Source organism: Polypterus senegalus, chromosome 9, assembly GCF_016835505.1.
Source record: "Polypterus senegalus isolate Bchr_013 chromosome 9, ASM1683550v1, whole genome shotgun sequence".
NCBI classification, from domain to species: domain Eukaryota; kingdom Metazoa; phylum Chordata; class Cladistia; order Polypteriformes; family Polypteridae; genus Polypterus; species Polypterus senegalus.
Genome location: NC_053162.1, coordinates 165,333,230 through 165,349,544, shown reverse-complemented (window position 1 = coordinate 165,349,544; position 16,315 = coordinate 165,333,230).

Below are 16,315 nucleotides of genomic sequence, written 5' to 3'. Positions count from 1 at the left end.
AAAGCACACGGTGGAAAAAGTCAATGTCCTGCTAAAGGAAGACAGTGTAAAAAAAAACCCGTGCATGCAGTGTGTCAGGTCTCAGATAAAGAGGAAGACGAGCTGTTTATTGTTGCAGTAAGAAACGAATCAATGAATGAAACCTGTCATCTTTAAAATGATTGACAAACACGGAATGTAACTTGAACACAACACATCCTACAAATATGAACCTGATTGAAAGAAATAATGATAATCAAATCTTTGATGACAGCAACACTCGTAACACTCACAAAACAATTACTGTATATTGACTATCATGTTACGTTATTTTTAAAATGTTCACTTTTCTTTTTCATAACTTCTTTAACACACTACTTCTCGCTGCGAAGCGCTGGTATATATATATATATATATGTATATATATACCCGATCTACTTACTCTCAAATAGACAATCCACATGCTGTTGTGCAATGGTAGAGGATTTGCCTCTAGTGCTGACGTCTGAGGTTCAATTCCCGAGAGGGGGTGCACAGAGTATGTACGCGTGCTTCCCGATTCATTTTACCCTCACATCCCTTTGGTTTGTGACATATGAAAAAATATGCGGTTAGCGCAGAAAGACAGAGCACCAATTGAAGCTTTATGAATAATGGATACAAAGCGCGTTCCTAAGACTGATCGGAGGCAAATTTCATTTCAAAAGACTACCCGACGAAAGCCTTGATAAAAGCGTGGTTTTGTGCAAACTGTCCAAATACGAACCTGATTGAAAAAAATTATAATCAAATCCTTGATGACAGCAACACTCATAATGGTCACAAAACTATTACATTCACAATCATGTTACGTTATTTTTAAAATGTTTCCTTTTCGTAGCACAAGCACAGCTGAGAAGCTTCGATGCATGTACTCCATAACGCATTAAAAAAAAATGCATTTAATCACACTTTCAATTCCAAGCAAAGGGAAACTTTTGTCAATGCATGATTTCCTGGTATATCGATTACATTGATGCACACATCAGAGCTACAAAAATGTTCGAGTCTGAATAAAGCGCATTCCTACGACTGATCGGAGGAAAATTACATTTCAAAAGACTACCCGACGGAAGCCTTGATAAAAGCATGGTTTTGTGCACACTGAAAAGCAAGCAAAATTAGATGCATTACAGAAGGCGGACTTAATGGGGATCATTGGACTTCCGTGACCGTTAGTAGTTCTAATTACATCTAATTACAAAATGTTCAATGATCACACTGTTTTAGGCTAATGTACAAAATAATTTTGGCTGAGGTTACTCAGAGTTTAAAGTTGAAGCTGGTCAAATTACCTTTTATGTTTCTGCCTTATTTTTTTAAGAAGAAAAACTGCACTTTATGTTGAAATGTTTGTTATTATTATTTAAAGACAATACCATTCTGAAAATGTACTTAAAGTAATTAAAATACCACTTTATTTTTAAGTCTGCCCAATTTTATCCAGGGATGATATTTTTGTTTCTGTTTTGAATTGAAATGCAGTTTAAAAGCATTTTTTTTTCAGAAATTAAAAGAGCTCGAGTTTACAATATTCATGTCCATGTCTATTATTTGATTCTGTCGCCCACTAAAACCCTTTTAAATTAAAAAAAATAAATTTTGCGATTTGGGGCAAATTTTCATGTGTGATTACATACAATTAATCAAGATTAATTCTTACACAGCCTCTAATTAATTAGATTATTTTTTTTAATTGAGTCCCACTCCTAATATATATATGTAGGTATATATATATGTAGATTTGTATATATATAATGTGTATATACAGTATATGTGTAGATATGTATATATGTGTATGTATGTATATGTATATATATATGTGTATATGTATATATGTACAGTATGTATGTATATGTATATATATATGTATATGTGTATATACTGTATATGTTTATATACTGTATATATATATGCCAGCAACACTCATGACAATGACAACACAATTACATTGTCAATCATGTTATGTTATTATTAAAATGTTTCCTTTTCTTGTCAATCATGTTATGTTTTAACAATGTACTTCTTTTCGCTGCCTTCTTTAAGCACTACTTCTCCGGTATTTTGCTAATTATTATTATAACTGTGTGAAAGTGCAGATCCCTAATCCCTAGGGATCTGCACTGCCAATCAGAAGGTTGCCGGTTCAGATCTGTAAATGCCAGAAGTGATTCCACTTTGAAGAAGGCCCTTAACCTGCAATTGCTCCATTCTGGGTGTGACGTTAATCTGCATCCAGCCCCGCATGTAGGCCCTCCAACCTGCAGGGAAAACTTGGGGGTTGGTGGCAGAATTGGCACTCCAGCCACCATAAAAAACCTCACAGTGTTTCACTCCATCTGAACTAGTGTGGTGCTGAGGTGTCACCTGTTGCATGGCTGCACTCGGGATCTAATCTGGGATCCTGAGTTGATTTGTCATGTATTGGGTGCGGCAATGTGCTCTATCAGCGCGTGCTCCTAACCTCTCTGTGTGAAAGTAAGAAATGTGTCATAAAATTGACACAGAGGAGTGTTATCATGGCCTAATGGTGACTGAGTGTCACATACTGTAGACGTTCTGCTCATACCTTCATTGATTTTCACTAAATAAACACTAAATAAAAATTACCCAATGGCCCACACTAATCTTTATTCAGAAACGTAACATTTTATCACTGCATCTGCAGACTTCAAATATCAAGAAACTCTTTGTCTAAAGCAGGGGTCTCCACCACTGCTCCTGGAGGGTTACAATGGCTGCAGACCTACATTCCAACCCTTAAGTAGCGACCAGGTTTTGCTGAACATGTTAATTGCCTTACTATTTTAGACTCAGACCCCTTAATTATTTCTTTTTTCCTTAATTAGCAGCCAAACAAGCAGCCAGTTTCCATATTGGTTTATTAATAGTTTTACTGGAACACGATCAACTTGGATGTTACATCATTCCTAACTTTGTCATCCAACTTCCATTATTAATGGAATGCAGCCTGACACCTGTTGCCAGTCATGTATGTATGTCATGTGATGAAATGTGGGTGTGTCTTTATGACATCACTATTGTCATACTGTCTCAGTATCGTCGCTATGCAAAGGTTGATAAAACATGTTGGCAGTGCTTTTAGAAAAAGAAATTCAGCTGTTTTTGGAAATGTCAGCTATGGCAGAATGAGAGCACCACCAAGCAATGTAATTAAATAATGGATTTAATTAAAAGCAAGAACTGGCTTCTAATTAACAAACTAGTTGGAGTGAAATTGATCGGAACTTGAAGCCCCAACTTAGCTGGTCATCTGCTGGCGCGCTTCACACCTCACTTCTGTTTGGGTGCCATTTAAAGAAAAAAAATGAAGCAATTTAGAGGATTGAATCGTAATAAACAAGTCAATTAAATAAAGGGACAAAAAGTCAATGAAAAGCAGAAACTGGTCACTAATTAGAAAAGGGGTAGAATGACGAGAGTTGGAGACCCCTGGTCTAGAATTAGTTCAAGTGACTATTAACCCTCACAGCGTTTCTCAGTATTCACGTAGGAACATCATCATCCAGCAAGTCTTTTTCCCTTTCACATGTACTCGCTGCTTCAGTTTTTTTCTTCATTTTTTGGATCCATTTATGTTCATCGGTTTCACCGTGCACAGCAGTTATACATGGTATAAATCCGATAATGAAGGGGTACGTGACTCTGTTTTCTCAAATACTTAGAATGCCATAGCCACTCTCTAGTATGCCATGCTGCTTTCCCTTCGCCTGGAGAGCACGGCACCAGCTGCCTTTTTATGCTCTGTAATTGTACTAATGGATTCTAAATGAATTGTTCTGTTCAAGCAATGCATTGCATAGGGACACGTCCACTTGAATAACATATTTTTATGTGTAAAGTAGAAGATTAATTCAGAAAATGGAATTTCTGACTCATCATTTCACATTGCACAATTCCAGCTTTCATTGTGTAGGAAGTGGTATTGAATTCTGATTATATTCAAGGGGGATGCAGGCTGGTTCATTGAATACAGTGTGCCTGCTACATGTGCCCCAGAGAACAGATGGGTATTCCACCCAGGATGGAAGAGGATTCCTTAAATGGACGGGATGCCATAACAGAAGGATGGAATACTTACTATGCCCAAAGACTGCAGAAACCAATAGGGGAGCAGTTCATCCCCCACCATTCTAGGTGGCAGTGTCCCTCATGTAGCGTCCCATTCTGGACACCTGCAGGGCTGCATGGGAGTTGGAGTCCGGAAGTGCAGCCCTATAAGGGACATCCCGGGGCTTTCATATAACCCAGAAGTACTTCTGATTGGTCATACCACATTACGGGTTATGCTCCTGGTTCCACTTTAAAAGTTGCCCACTGCCATAAGTCCGGGAGGCAGCAACCGAAACTCAATGGAGGTAGAGAAGGAGAGAGAATCGTTAGATTATTGATCATGTATTGTATAATTGTGGCTTACATTGGGAAAGGATTGTGGAAAGTGCCTGGGAGAAGAATAAAAATCCTTCAATTTATTCATATAATGTGTGGTGTATGCTAGGTCTGTGTTTTGGGGTTCCCTGGTGCCCCCTTGTGGTCACAGTGTCTATCAATAGACGCTGCCCTGCCACACAGGGATTTAGAAGGATTATCATTAAATAATGTTACAGTTTAGGCTGAGCTCTCAGAGAGTGTATTGGGGATGCTTTAACCTTTCCAACTGAAAGACTTCTCAAGCTGGATGAGAGTGAGGTGCATTCTGGGAAAGCTGAAAGGTTAAGCCAGACTTTAGGATGTTTTGTATAGCCAGTCTGATTGCAGCTTAACAATAGGAATTGGCTTCGAATTAAGAAACTGGTTGGAGTGAAATTGGTTTGAGTTCCATTAGGGCAGCTTTTCATTACCATTGGAATTGACCTTGGGCTTATGCAATAGCTTCCTAGTGTCTTGAAAGAAACTTAAAATTGTTAACCGCTTTGCTAGCACATAGTAAGACAAGCTTGTGCACTTTGTTTGGGTGAAACGGGACAGAGGGTGATGGCCTTTTATTACAATTCTTTTCAGTAAGACCCTCAACTCAGTTTTCAGTTTAGTTTGCTTTTAGTTCAGTTGGTGGTTGGTTGCAAAAACAGAGTATTTGATTTAGCTGTCGGCTTCCAGACACTTTCAGAGAAGCCACTGGCATTTAAAGAAAAGCTTACTGTCTGCTTAGCAGCTGGACACTTTCCAAGGAGCTCTGTCTCTGGCGAGAAATCTTTTGTTTCACTTTTCAATTAAGGATATACAGTACCTTTAACTTAGGAAGAGGACCATCTGGGAATTGTCACCTGGATTGAAGGAAGACTGCATTAACCCATCCACTTCATAGAATTCTTTGCATTGCCTATTGGTTATTATGCAAAATAATACATAAAATAAAACTCAACGTGTCCGATTATTGATTGCTAGCGTAATCGAGAAGTTAAGATTTGTATTATACATGCCTTGTCTAGCTGTGGTCCCTTAAAAGCATGAAGGATGCTTTGTGAAATCCTCTGTTGGTGGCAAACTGAGTTGAAGTCAAAGAATAAAAATAAAAGACAGTCCCAATCAGCAAACAGCCTGCCATTAGAGGTCCCCAGGATTGAATACAAGGGGTATGACAAGGACAGTGAAACAGGTAGGAGGTTACAACTAACTGCTCCATAACTGGGTTTGACATTTCTTGCTATTCCTTTTAAAGAACAGAACCTAAGAGTGTAGTTGGTGCCTTTCATCCACCCATCCATTATCTAACCCGCTATATCCTAACTACAGGGTCACGGGGGTCTGCTGGAGCCAATCCCATATCAGGTACATGTCACAGGGAATATACTTTTTGTTTCTCTTATTGTCTTTCTATTTAATCAGCCATCTCTGATGGGATGGAGCGGGTCGCACCGGTGGGTGGGGTGTTTTGTTCTTACAAAACTCAGAAATCAGTTATTATTCTTGGTTTCCTTTTATTGTATTTCTTTTTCACTCTGTTAATAAAAATTTGATCATAGAAAAAATAAATGGGATCATGAGGACAACCACCACCAATAGGGGTAGGGAGCTCATATCCTGTGTTCTACTGTGCACAGGAATGACATAGAAGTGAATGGCAGGACACATTCACAGAGCACGACTCACCCTAGAAGACTGTGGAGGGAAAAGGAGAACTGCTCCTTCCATTTTTAAATTTAATAAACAGAGCAAAAAAACTCAGTAATCATTTATTTTCAAATGAAAAAACAATACTCACTAACGACTCATACCAACTCCTGAGATCTCTCTCCTGGCTCAGTATACAACCTCAACATAGCTGCCAGTCAGTTTGCACTTCCGATTCAGTGCTACCAATTGTCTGCAGTTTCGTTATTTGGATTGTCTGGTTGTTGTATGTTTTATTTTATGCCTTATATCTGACTAGCTATGTGAACCTATGAAAAACTGGTAACAGAATAAAATTTTACAATATTTGGTATTTAATATGTCTTGCCTTGTGTGTGCCCTCAGCATTCCTCCTAGTAGTATCCTTGTGTGTGTCAACCTCTCTTGTCTGGAGCTTCCTCTCGCAATCACATTCCCATAATGCCTGTTTCTCAGACTCTTGTCATTTCAAGTCACCTTTCTTGTGTCCTATCAGCCTAATGACTACCATCAGGAGTAGATGGGCCACCATTACTGTTCTTGTGAATACTTCCCATCTCTGAAGGCAATTTTAGAGTTCCTCCCATGCGTTTCCTTGGTATTCTTGTATGTCTCAACTTCTGTTGTCTCATGCTTTCTCTCTCAATCACCTGCTTGAAAAGTCTTCTCTTCAGACTCTGACATTTCAATGCACCTTCCTTGTATCCTGTTCACGTTTTGATTACCACCAATGGGTGTAGATGGGTTGTTATTACCCGATGTGAAAATACGTATTTATGCAGATACTTCCCATCTTAAAAGGTAATTCTCAGAGGTCCTCCTAGGCAATTCCTTGGCATCCCTGTGTGTTTCTACCTCTGTTGCTTCATGCGTTTGACTGTCATTTTAAGACACCTGTCTCACGTCCTGTCCACTTTATGGTTACCACCAATAATAGACATTTACCAATTATGAAATCTTCATTTATATTCTTGTGAATACCTCCCATCTTTGACAGTTACACTCAGAGTTTCTCCTACATATTTCCCTGTTATTCTTGTATGTCTCAGCTTCTGCTGCCTCACATTCCTGTAAAAGCTGCTTCAAAGACTCTGTCCTTTTGAGGCACCTTGCTTGCTTCCTGTCCACTTTTTGACTACCACCAACTTCTAGACAGGACATCATTACACCATGTGAAGATATCATTCATATTCTTGGGTTGTGCCTGATTAGGTTTTTGCGATTCTTGACACTCAGTATGCTATTTGCTTTGTGTTTTGTCTTGGTAGAGTAATACTGTATATTACTCTACTTTCCCCTTTTGTATTATTAATATGTAGCCTTTGTCAGAATGCCTCAGATCTCACAGACTTACCACTGTTTATAAGGTATTGTACCATGTAACTTCTCCCTACTTTCCCTTCTACATGTATAACCTCAGGCAATTAGGTGTAGTAAAAGACAAGCAGGAGTTAAGTTACAATTTAAATAATGTATTATTGATAATATTCATAAATAATAACAATATGCAAAGTTCATTTGAATATTGGCCACTTGCCTGTCTCAATATGGCTGCCGAGCTGTGCTCTTCATTGTGTTGTCCTTTTCAGTTCATGGTGTGTGACATGCTTCTTCATCAGTTTGGTAAGAGAGAGAAGAGAGAGAGAGAGAGAGAGAGGGTGAGATAAAGCAAGCAAAGTTAAAGACTATTTGTCCAAACCCCTACAACCAATAGGACGTCATAGTACTTAAAAGCTTTTGATACAAGCCAGTTCCAAACAGCCATAGTTCACACCTACCCTCTAAACCATGGGTGTCGAACTCCAGTTCTGGAGGGCCACAGTGGCTGCAGGTTTTCATTCTAACCATCTTCTTCATTAGTGACCTGTTTTTGTTGCTAATGAACTTCTTTATGCCTTAATTTGAATTAACTTGACTTGGGCCTCTTAGTTGTCTCTTTTTCTTTAATTAGCAGCCAAACAATAATGAAACACAAAACAAGCTGCCATGTGACCAGCTCACCTGTGCCCAACACACAATATCTGAAAATAAAGAAAGGTGAAGGTGGTCTCAGTAACACTGATCTCTCAGGTCATCAAAACATGTTAATGGTGGTCTTAGAAAAAACAGAAAATGAATGGAAATGTCTGCTGTGGCAGAACGAGAGCAGCAACAAGCCACGGAATTAAATAACAAGTTTAATTGCAAGAATTGGCTTCTCATTAAGAGACTGGTTGGAGTGAAATTAGATGGAGTTTGAAATCCCAGTTTAACTGGTCATCTGTCGGCTCGTTTCACATCTCATTTCTGTTTGGCTCTCATTTAATTAAGAAAGGAATAAATTCAGAGGACTGCATCCTTAAAAACAGGGCTATGAAAATGAAGGGAAAAGGAGTTAATTAGCAGTGAAAACTGATTAGGAAAATGGTTAGAATGAAAACCTGCAGCCACTGTGGCCCTCCAGGCCTGGAGTTCAACACCCCTGCTCTAAACCGTGTGCTAAGGTAAAGCTTGACAGTTAGGCAGCCTGGCTTTCCTGTCGGGGTTGACTGAAAGACTTAAGCAGAGAAATTTAGCCAAACTTGTTTGAAGCATTTCCCCCAACCCTGTCGTAAAATTACAAAGACACTCATTCCTACAAGGGGGAAAGGGCTCTTAAACCATCAAACCAGTGCTGTTATTATCTATAATGTAACACTAATATTGCATTTATTTGTCTAAGTTACAAATAAAGACATACAAAATATTTATCAACTTGTATGCAAAATTTCACATCACAACACTTTGTTGTTGTTGAAATGTTCCATTTTAACTCCTTTGCCAAACGTGATCAATTGGACCAAAGCCACAATGACCAATCAGATTGCTTGGATGAACTGTGTACACACACACCACACACCACACACACACTGCCGGTATCATTTATTGTGTAAATGTATTATTTTTTTTTAATTACCACTTGCTTTGTTTAATAATTTAAGGATATTCTCTCATTCTGTGGTATTGTCACTGCATGTTTCTGCACCAATGGGAAAAACAACTTTTCATTGTATTATAATGCAAAGTGACAGTAAATTAAAATTTTCAAAGATACAGTAACAAGGGAGATTCAGACTGGATTAGGCTTTGTGCTGCAATGTAGTCTGTAGTGGTTGTTCTTGAGCCTTCATTGCCTACGTATCATCACTAGGCATCCCAGTTTGCTTGAGATAGAGCTGTTCAAATTCCTTAGACATTCCCGGGAAAACAGTTTGCGAGTCTCCAAGTATGCTTTGCAACCTAATGTAGCATTAATGTGTACTAATACAGTGCAATGTGATTTAATTGAATACGTTACAGTCTATTAATTAGAATCTTATCTTGGGTAAATAAAAAGATTAAAAAATAATATGCAAGCGTGGATTAGTATTCATGTCACAAATGATGAACACGAGTACTGGAAACATCTGAAGACATCAGGCAGATAAAATTTATGTGAGCTCATTTATTCAATGTTCTGCATTTCATGCGTGCTACAGAGTGTCACCATAAATATCAGGAAGGACAACGATTTCAAAGTTTTAATGTAATAAACACTCTTAAAAATGAAACTGTTTAAATTATTTGTATCTACGAGACAACGCTGGCAACAATATTTCAATTTATCTGAAGGACATTCACAGTTTTTGTGAAGTTTTCTGATTGAATGTAATTATGATAAAAATTGAAATACTGCTCCCTTTGTTCTTTGTAGATATTTTTCCACGCACCAAAAGAATGACAAATCTTACTTGGGTATCCACGCTAAAATATTGCTGCAGGAAGGCTTCAGTGTAAAACAGTAGCCAAACACATTTGGCCTTTTCATTAGGGATTAGAAAGAGCATTTGGAGTATAGTTTCTTACTGACAAATGATTCATGAGCTGAGAAGAGATGAAGTGCAGGGCAATGCTGCGGACCAGTGGTTTAAGAAACGAGTACGTTCCTGATTGAAATTACAATGGGAGTCCAGGGAATCACTTGGCGATCTAAAGGAAAACAACTATGTTCAATTCACGCATAGTCTCTGAGAGGAAGTAGGTGTCAATTCTCAGGGCAAAAGGAAATACAAAGTACTAAGAAGAGGCACAAATCACAGCTTATTCACTTATATGGATGAAGTAGCTCCATTTTTTCTAACCTAGACAGAATCAATATGGAGAGAAATCATGAGCAGTTGTGACACTGTCAAAAATAATTTTGTAATAAGAAAGCAACTGTATTTTACAAGCTAATGATACAGACCGTTTTATATATAGCTGCGTCAAAATGGCCAAATGGAAAGAGAATAGAACATTTCAGCACTTCTAACAAGAGCAGGTCATTCATCAAAACCAGGGCCGGATTAACCATTAAGCAAACTAAGCATCAGGAGAAGCCGGGCACCACAGAAAGTTCCCATTGCAGGATTTACCATGCACCATATAGAGCAACTGCAAATGGCGCAGCCTAACCAGGCTCCACAAAAAGGGGCTCCTCCATTAAATGAAAAAAATTACATATGATGGGGTACCCAAAAACAACCAGAATTGAAAAAAAAATTGTTTTAACAATTTTTACTCATTGAAACTTTAGTCTCCTTCAAAGTACTTTCCATCTGAATGAATGCAGTTGTCCCAATGGTTTTCCCACCAGTGGAAAAATTTTAGGAATTGCTGAAGAGGAATGTTGTCCAATTTTTCTTTTACTTCCTCCATGGTGCAAAAACACTTTCCTTTGAGTTCTTTTTTCATATGCAGCAACAAGAAAAAGTTGCACGTGGCAAGGTCATGTGAGTAGAGAAGGTGGCAAGAACTCCAAGACATACAAGTCAATTCAGAAATCGCTTTAATAAATTGCACTGCAAACTTTTTCAAAATTTTCATCATTCCTAATTGTGGAAGGTCGGCCAGATCTTGATTGGTCTTCAAGTGACATTTCCCCTTGTTTGAAGCACAAGAACCACTCGTAGACTTGTGTTTTACTTAAAGCTTCCTCTTTACAAACAGTTTCAAGCATCACTACAGTTTCAGTAGCTGTTTCCTTAAGAGACGACAAAATGTAATGTTCTTCACAATACATTTTATTTATTTGAAGGTGCCTTTCTATGATTACCCACTACAAAAATCACAGAAAACATTTAACACTAGAATTACCAAAGCCTACGAAAAACTTGTTAATCCGGCCCATCTTAAATCCCTTCGCACCTCTCCATCAGTGTCTTTTGTCTTGTAAATGTGCCGATAAGACAAGCAGCAAGCAGCCTACTACTCCATCCCCCCACCACAGAAAGGGCACAACGTATTTCCAGTTCCAGCCTTGATTATTTGGCAGTGAAGTGCTGGAGTTTTAGAACGGAAATAGATTGTTATTTGGAACACATGCATCTCATGTGTGTTCTGTTTCTACAATAATCTGTGTAAACACATCATTAAAACAGAAAAAATTTTCATATTTTAGTAATAAATGACAAAATGTAGATATAAACTATGTAATATGTGAAGCCTGAAGTCCAAAGATCAAATCAACACTTTCACAGAAGATTCAAGGATAATGCAACAGCTTCCATGGCAGAGTGGTAAGAATTGCTGACTTGTAATCAAGAGTCACCCGGTTCGATCCTGACTGCTTCGTGTATTTACCATTTTCAGTAGCCAGTAATAGGAACAACAGCATAGAGAGAAGTGTGTATATTGCAACAGGTACACATGTCGTAAATGTAGGAAGGACGGTCCTTGGGTGTGTGGGAACTGGTAACATTTGAATCTGATGATTGCATATAGCACAAAACTGACTTCTGTGTACTATTCTTTCCTCTGCATGTCCTGGATTACAACTGCAAGAAGGCATGCGAATGAATATGAAAAATATGAATAATGTTGCATCTGTGCCACAATGTTTTCCGAAATGTACTATACAGTTCATAAAATAAATCCAAATATCACATACTAGGCAACCCGCGGCATACCATACGCCGCATAATCAGGCCGGTTTTTTAATAATTTTTAAACACAGGGAGAAAATTAACATTTGAAAAATCGGTAATGTAATAAATCAGCAAGAAAAGCAACATTGTAACAATGCACGAAACGAACCAACACACAATCGTCCGTGCGGCGCTCAGGTGCGGAGGGTGGAACAGGAGGAGAGGAGAAGGGCGTCCACTCCGCTACCTTCGTCATGCTAATTTCTCGTCCAGTATGCACTGCCTGCTCATGTGCCCACCTCCAACTCGTCACTCATGTCGTTGTCGTCTTTGCACAGTCCAGATGCACCTGTGACTCACGTAGACTTTTCATTGCTCTGTGCGGTTTTGGCTGCCTTTCTATATATAATCCACCAAGACATCCCACCACGGTAGTAGCGAGGTGGGAGGGGAGTGTGTACAAAGTGCAGGAGTATCTAAGAAGACGCATGTTTGTCGCGGATGCTAATTGCTGTATGTAGCGTGTAAAACAGTTTGCTATGGTGCACGTGATCGTGCGTTGTAACCGAAAACTTGGATTTTAAAGACTACTTATGTCATTGTGTTTTAACCACAGTTGTAAAGGAATGTTTCAAGAATCCCATGGGATACACCTCGCAAACCATTTTACATGCTGCATATGGCGATTCACCTCCGCGAGAAACATGCCTCTATGAACAGTCAACGTGGCTCGGAGTAGCATGTGGCCTCTACGACAGACGAATATAAATGACGCCATTCTTTCTGTGTCGCTGTGTCCGAGTTGGTGGGCGTGGCTCTGCGAGTTGTCGTCGTATTTAATGGTCTTGGAGTTGGTGGGCGTGGCTCCATCCTGCGTACGCCATAGGTGTCTTACTTGTCGGCGGCTTAGTGAATCCACGCCCCTTCCGGCGTGCTTTCCATGGGTGTCTTGCCTTAGTGAATTATATATATAGATACCTATGTCTTTGTTTTTTGTCAGTGCGGCTTTGACATCATTGACCATAAGGCACATACTAATTTAGCATAAGCAGGAACACTCAATAAAATTGAATAAAAAAAATCAAGTGACAATGAGATAGGAAGAAGGAAGATTCACCAGCGTTTGTGTGTCAGCTTCTATCCATCCAGATCAGAGAATTTCCAGTTCTATTGTCTCAAAATACCACTCACATCTACAGTTATTCCCAGTTTCAAATACAAACTAACAATGTCAGATCCTTTGGGGGTGTAGTATGTATTGTGATCGTGAGAGAGAGAATAAAAGTGAAAAAAAACCTGCTAACTTTTACAAGTATTATACATTTACACCGGCTGTTATAGACGCAGATCAAATGTATGTTTTTATTGTATAATATTAACAATAAGAGCAGCTCACTACTCAAAGCGGCAAATATACAAGGCAGTCAAGATCGAACCGGGGACTGTTGATTACAAGTCAGCGATTCTTACCACTGTTGCACAGAAGCTATTGCATTATCTTTGAACATTTTGTGAAAGTGTTTATTTGATCTTTGGACTTCAGGCTTCACACATTACATAGTTCATGTCTACATTTTGTAATTTATTACTAAAATATGAAAAACGTTTCTGTTTTAATGATGTGTTTACGCAGATTATTGTAGAAATGGAACACACATGAAATGCATTGGTGGGGGGATGGAATAGTAGGCTGCTTGCTGTTTGTCTTGATAGGCACATTTACAAGACAAAAGACACTAACGGAGAGGTGTGAAGGGATTTAAGGTGGGCCAGATTTAAGAGTTTTTTTGTAGGTTTTGGTAATTCTAGTGTTAATATGCACCAAGAAAAACCGACGCGGAATGACGTACAAACAATACTGAGCAATGCCACTTAGCAGACTTCCACAGAATACTGTAAGTATGCTACACCTAGCGACAAAATTCACAACTAAGTCTAGATTGTGTGCCAGGTACAGATTCCAGTTAATTTTAGGTACCCCTTTGTATATATATCAACAATAATAAAAATAATAATAAAATAGTAATAATAGATGTTAATGATATACTGTATCATTGCTATTCCAAAGAAGGAAAATGTGGAAAGGCACTTTCAAACTGTTCATAAAAACTACGAAAAAGACTTCCTTCCGAAAAGCAATCTGAGAAAGGAAAGGGAACTAAAATTGCAGTAAATCGGACAGCCGTCATTTTTCACTCGGCTGAATTCAAAAGCAAAGGCAGACACACCGAAGCATCGTTCCGGGTGAGTCACTCGAACATTAAGCATAAGAAGTCCTTCCAAGATGGAGAGATGATAAAAGATGCCTTCATTGAGGCAGATGGCTAGGGAGAAATTCCTGCTGAGATTTCAAGACCCCTGGCCAGAGAAAAAGGAGTTTCTCCTTGTCATTAAATATGCAGAATACAAACAACTTAAGGACGATCAATGGCCGCTAGACTTGGCATTTTTTTTCCGATCTGACCAACATGTTGAATGAGTTTAATTTACAGCTGCAGGGAAAATAGAAAATAATATGGTCAATAAGATTAGCTCAGTTAATGCTTTCAAACGAAAAATGCAACATCTGTCCTCAAAGCTGCAGCGCCTTGAATTGGGGAACATCGAAAACCTCACGTCAGAGCTGGAGACGCAATGGAAGACGTGTGCACAACTTGAGAGCATACACTACACAGAGCAGATTGAAAATTGTCTGTCAGAATTTATCTAATGGAAAAAAAGTAACGAGTCGAGTGTTGCCCAATGTAGCGGAGTAAGAGTAGCATTTCTTCTTCACAAATGTACTCAAGTAAAAGTAAAAAGTATGGTGTAGTAAAACTACTCTTAGAAGTACAATTAAATGTAGGGGAGTAAATGTAACTCGTTACTACCCACCTCTGATACTCAGTGTATATATATATTGCAGACATTGTGCTGTTTGATATTGCAGACCACAATGTCAAACAGCACAATGGCCACTATGGACTGACAGAAAATCCTGAGCAGCTAATCTCACACATGAGTTAAAGGATCTTAACCTCTTACAGACGAAAAACTTCTGTGGGCCATACTGAAGGTCTGTGTTGTCCACCATCTAATATACTGATTTAACAGACTCACACGTCTGCTATAAAAAATAGATGTAAATGTACAAGACAGAGTTTTTTAATTGTTATTGAACAACAATACATTTTCATTGAAAAAAGGTGAACTTGTACTTTAATGTACAAAATGCCAGGGAATAAGAGGCTTAGCTCAGTATATAGGTGATGGATTTAATCAAGCAAGAAATATGTGTTAACAGCTGAAAGCAGCTTCCTAATGTCTCTCCCGGACAATTAGAAATGATGATGTTCTTTATGGGTGAACATCAATTCAGCACTTTGATGCCTGAAATACAAACTCCAGTGATTTGATTTTTGTTAGGCTCATTTGGTTCAAATTATGTTTGTACAAAGCCTGGTAGTCAGGAGATTGAAGGCAAGAATATAGAATAGCACAATAAAAGCACAATGCACTTGTTTAAAAAACATTCCAGCTGTGGCAACAGACAGATGATTGTGTTTCTTCAAGGCACACAGCTTTGGTTTTAATGATGTTGAGTGTCTTCTCACAAAAGAGAAAGTGAAAATTGTAGGGCGGTAGAGCTTTAGAAGCCATATGTGCTATGCACTGCATGTTAAGATCGGAAAGAAGGGTGATGGGGTCCTAAATCAGCTGCTTTCTGTTTGAAGTGCGCCTTTGGGAGTGTAAGTCACTATAAAAAAAGCAGGGAACCCCTCAGCAAAAATGTTGTAGTGAGTTTTTGTTCATTCCTTTCTTAATTCTTAGCCCCTATAAAGTTTTAAGCTCATCTTGACTAAACATTAGTCACCCCTGGATAAATCTTATCTAGTATCGCGTAAACCCCTCAATGAATGAAGAACAGCTGAAATTCTGTCTGGCTTGAACCCCACCCGTTTATGGTGACGTTAATTTCCACTCTTACAGCACCAAAATTTGTACTTTGGCCAGATTGGTCAGATGGTTCCATTAGCATTTCATTCATTGCATCAAATAGTCCTACTGATTTTCTGTGGACTTTGTAGACCAGTGATGATGTGAGAAAGCTTCAGAATTTTAGTCTGGGAAAGCTGGGATAGCTGTTCTGTGTTCACTTCAGTGATGATGTACAAAAGGTAACACAAGGTCCTCCAGAGGCATAATTTAGCCCTTTTGGTTCAAGTGTTTCATCACCTCAACCAAAAGATCCATTTCCTTGTAATTGAAACAGCGCCATCATAAAACACAGCTACCTGCCACTT